We start from the raw sequence: 5,000 nt of genomic DNA on the forward strand, positions 1-5,000 counted from the left end.
GAAACGGGGTGGTTTCCGCGGGCTGTCAGCGCCGCGTAACAACGGCGCTCGTCCGCTCAAGGTTTCGCGCCTCGCCTTGGCCGTACCCTCGGATCTTCCAAGCTGTGTGGCGGGCGGCGGCGCGCCCGGGACGCTTCGCGGCGCCCCGGGGCCGCGCCGTCGCTCATTAAAGCCTGTACGGCCGCCGGACGACGGTCAGCTCAGAACTGGCACGGACAAGGAGAATCCGACTGTCTAATTAAAACAAAGCATTGCGATGGCCCTCGCGGGTGTTGACGCAATGTGATTTCTGCCCAGTGCTCTGAATGTCAACGTGAAGAAATTCAAGCAAGCGCGGGTAAACGGCGGGAGTAACTATGACTCTCTTAAGGTAGCCAAATGCCTCGTCATCTAATTAGTGACGCGCATGAATGGATTAACGAGATTCTCATCTGTCCCTATCTACTGTACCACAGTCGCGCTCCGGTAGCCATCGTGTGCGGACGTGTGCGTAGTGCGCTCCCACACGATCGGCTCCAGAAGCGTCCCTGCTGCTTGCAGCTAGTTGAAAATTGGTGTGCGGGTGCTCCGTCTGGCAGCGGTTCTGACGACCTTAGTGTAAGAAGAATCGCTCCAGAACTTCTGGAGTTTTCGCAGCTAATAGTTCCTGTGTTAATTCTTGTGACAATAACAATTGCAACAATAAAAGTTTAGAGTAAGTGGTGACAATACGCACGGGTGACGCCCATTAGGGCGTTCACGCCTAGAGGCGGAGTCAGAGTCAGGGGAACTCAACCACAGAGGCCAGGTTTGCCAAATCTGATAATTTTAATAATAATTTTAATTTATATCTAAGTTTTGGTGGTGGTAATTTTTATTTGAGAATCGTTTGTGGTGCTTTGATCTGAAGCGCTGCAGACGGTTCTCTTTTTTATTTAATTAAAATCGCTCGTGACGCTTTCACTTGAGGCGTTACGAGTGATAGCTTTTTACTTTTTATTTTTTTTTGCTTTTGTATATTAGACCACTCGTGATGCTTTCGTGCACTTACAAAATTTAGAGTAGTGCGAAAGCGTCACGAGCGAATTGTTATTTTTACTTAAGTCTTTACTCGTGGCGTTTTTCTGATATTTGTAAGTGTCAGAAAGCGTCACGAGCTAATTTTTATTTCTATTTATTTTCATAAGTCTTTTTGTAAATATTAAATTTTAATTTTTAATTCTTAAGCATAAATTTAAATCTTTATTTTTAAAATATGTCTAAACAGCCGGCCCCCAAAAAGGGGGCCCGCTCCAAGAATGGAGGAGACGGGGATATTGCCCCGCCCTCTGTACTCCCAGAGCCCTTAAGAAAGGGCCCAGTAACCAGATCGGGTGACCCGAAACCGATGGCGGGGTCCGCCAAGCCATCTACCTCGGGGGTGCCCTCAGAGCCGCAGATAGATGCTCCTGGGAAAAGGGCCATATCGGTCTCGCCCCAATCTGTTCAAGCCGCTCCCAAACGTGCGAGAGAGGAGTTCCCTCCTCTCATTAAAAATAAGACGATTGATGAAGACAATTCCTCCCCAGCCGCTATCTCCAAGGAACTCGACGATTACGTCGATTCCTTGGAGAGAATTTCAAGCGCCCAGAGACGGGAGCTCCATCAACTGGTGGCCCGTCTTGTCTCAAGCGTGCAATCGGCGGCTCCGGTCGTTCCTGAGACTCCTCAGAATGAGGCAATCAGGAGACTGGAGCTCACGGTTGCACGTATAGAGCGTATGTTAGCCCCCCCAAAGCCCACTATGGCCACTATAGTCAATGAGATGAGGGGTAAATCCCCAATCAGGCCAAAACCCCAGTCTCTCTCATCAATGGTGCGTCTCACACCCATAGATGATACCATTAAATCTTCGGCGGAGGCTGTTGCGGCCTTCACCAAGGTTATCAATCCTGCGACAGAAAGGCTTCAAATTAAGAAGGTCCTTCCCACTATGGGAAAAAACTCAACTGGCCTCCTAGCGGCTAATAGAGCCGAAGCTCAGAGGATCGTGGATTTGAACCCAGCTCTGGAAAGAGCTGGACTTAAGGCCTCCATACACGGGACAAAAGACCCAAGGGCGATAATATTAAACGTCCCTAATGACGCTACTGGCGATACGGAGTTTTTGACATCCATATATGAACAGAACGTAGAGGGTTCGTTAAACATTTCAAAACTGGAATTTTTATCAAAATCCAAAGTAATTGTGCGCTTGCAATCGAGAGTGACTAACTTTCGTCACGTAGTAATCTCTACACCTCCTTCGTGTCATTCCTTCCTTACTAGAGAGAACATTATATATATCGGTCTTCAGGCGCACCGTATTCGCGACCACATTCGTGTTATGCGGTGTTACAAGTGCCAGCTCTATGGACACTCCGCACAGAATTGCCGGGCTCTTCAAGCCTCGTGCAATTGGTGCGGATCACAGACGCACGAGAGCTCCTCTTGCCCAAATAAGGACAAGCAGGTGGCTTGTGCGTCGTGTTGCCGACTTAAAAAACAGCACTTGTCCCCGGCTCACAGAGCTGGGGACCAGTGCTGTCCAGTATACAGGGCAGCCTTAGCCAGAGAGGTTGCCTCTATAAATGGCTAACCCTCACACAAAGCTTCTCAGTTTCGCCCAGCAGAATCTCCGCAGGTCTAGAGCGGCCACTGCGGAGTTCTGCCATAGGGCCCTCTCTCTTGGAGTGGATGTGGCGCTCCTTCAGGAGCCCTACACCCTCTCCGGTAGAACTACAGGCGCCGGCTGCGACGCTAGGATCTACGAGATCCAGCCAGCGGGCGCCTCTATTGTGGTGTACAATAACGATCTGTGCGTCACTTTTCTGAGACACCTCTCGGATCAGTGGCGTGCAGTTGTTCACTTGTCGTCCCCTAATGTGAGTCTTCATGTGGTGTCGGCTTACTTTCAGTATGGCGACCCCCGTGAGGTTCACGTTGGGGGACTATCATCTGCTTTAGATGCTCTCGCTGGACGCAGTGTTGTGGTCGGCGCCGATCTTAACGCCCATGACCCGCTGTGGGGTGACACCTCGCAGGCTCGCCGTAACAGGGATCCTGTGGGGAACTCCGCAGTGGTCAGCTTTGTGCTGAGCAGCGGATTGAGCGTCGCGTACGGCATGGAGGAGCCGGTGCCGACTTACGTCTCGGCTACTGGTGAGTCCACCCCGGATGCGACGCTCTATTCCCTAGCTCGGCCTTTAAATTTAAGTAATTGGAGAGTGCACACTCAGGAGTGCCTCTCTGATCATCGACTCATCACTTTCGACTTGACCGTGGTCTCTCCCTGTAGAGAAATCATCCCCTTCTCCCAGCCGTCTCCTGAGCGGAGTCTGCTTCCAAAGCGGTTTCGTTTAGGTAAGGCGAACTGGGAGAAATTCGAACATCTCCTCACTAATCTATTGAATACTTTTTTTAACAATATAGACCCTAACCCAAATGTCCAGGCGGAAGCCCTCCAGACCGCGATCTTGTCGGCGGCTGATGGGTCGATCCCGCGTTACGTTACGAAACCGCCATCTCGCAATAGACCGGAATGGTGGACGATGGCCTTGACGGAGGCTCGATGCGCGGCCAACCGGGCTCAGAGGGCCTACTATGCCGAAGTAAAACGGCTTAGTAGGTCAACTCTTGATGGCTCCGCTCCTTCTGAAGATCCCCTAGTTGGAGTCAGAGGAGCGTTTAGGTCCTCTCGCAACAAGTATAAATCTCTCATCAGGACTGCAAAAAGGCGTCACTGGAGGGACTTTGTTGAGAGAGAGAGCGTTAAAAATGTCTGGGGCCGCCACTACCGGGGCGTCATGATGCCCGATCGCGCGATGGCGTCGCTGTCGGGTATCGTTGACAGTCACGGCGTGTGCGCCATCGACTCCTGCCAGGCCGCGACCAACATTCTGGAGGCCCTGATGCCGGGTGATCCAGCTTCTGCTGACTCCCCGTCTCAGGCCTTAATAAGAGCTCGGTATTGCGAGGATGCGAGGACTCCTCCATCAACGCCCATTACCGAGTCTGAGGTGGAGAGTGCTCTCGGACGCTTGCGTGTGAGGGCCTCTCCGGGCATTGACTGCGTGACCGGCGATCTCATTCGGAGATCGTGGAAGGTCGCGGCACCAATCATCGCGACAGTATTCGAAAACTGTAGAGCGGCAGGCTCCTTCCCGGACATTTGGAAGTCCGGGAAGATGATCATTCTAAGAAAGCCGGGGGCCTCGGATCCAGCGAGTCCCAAGGCATATCGTCCCATTACTCTCCTTCCCGCACTGGGAAAACTATTGGAGAAGGTCCTAGTGGCCCGAATTGAGAACCATTGTCGGAATTGCGCTCCCTTATCGGAGCGTCAATTCGGTTTTAGGCCTGGTCTCGGCGCGGAGGATGCGATGCGAGACCTTATATTACGAGTTGACGCGTTACCAGACAGGTATTGCGTCGGAGTGTTCCTCGATATTTCGGGGGCCTTCGATAGCGCCTGGTGGCCTCGCATCATCGACTCCCTGAAGTCGAGATTGGTCCCACGAGACCTGATTAGTTTAATCAGGTCGTACTTCGAAGGTCGAAGCGTGGTGATGGACGCAGGTGAGTCGTTGGTGTGGAGGACCCTGGCAAGGGGCTGTCCTCAAGGCTCGGTCCTGGGCCCCCTGTTATGGAACGTCATGTTTGACGATGTCCTCAGGGAGCCCCTTCCTCTGCGCTGTGACTTGATTGCCTATGCCGACGACCTCCTGCTGTTGGTTCACGCTAACAGCAGAAAGGAACTCGAATCTCGGGCCACGACGGCCCTCATATCCTTAGATTCTTGGTGCAAAGATAACAAGTTATCCTTTGCACATAACAAAACCTGTGCGGTTATGCTTAGGGGCTCGCTGGATTCCGAGCGGCTCCCTAAAATTTTATTCAACGGCCACAGGGTCAAATTTGAGCCTGTCGCCCGCTACCTGGGTTATCAGGTCTCCCGCGGATTCAATCCCGCCGCCCACATCCGATATGCGGCCCAAAAGAGT

Source organism: Plectrocnemia conspersa, unplaced genomic scaffold (genome assembly GCF_051122295.1).
Source record: "Plectrocnemia conspersa isolate PC_06_02 unplaced genomic scaffold, ASM5112229v1 ptg000025l, whole genome shotgun sequence".
Classification (NCBI taxonomy): domain Eukaryota; kingdom Metazoa; phylum Arthropoda; class Insecta; order Trichoptera; family Polycentropodidae; genus Plectrocnemia; species Plectrocnemia conspersa.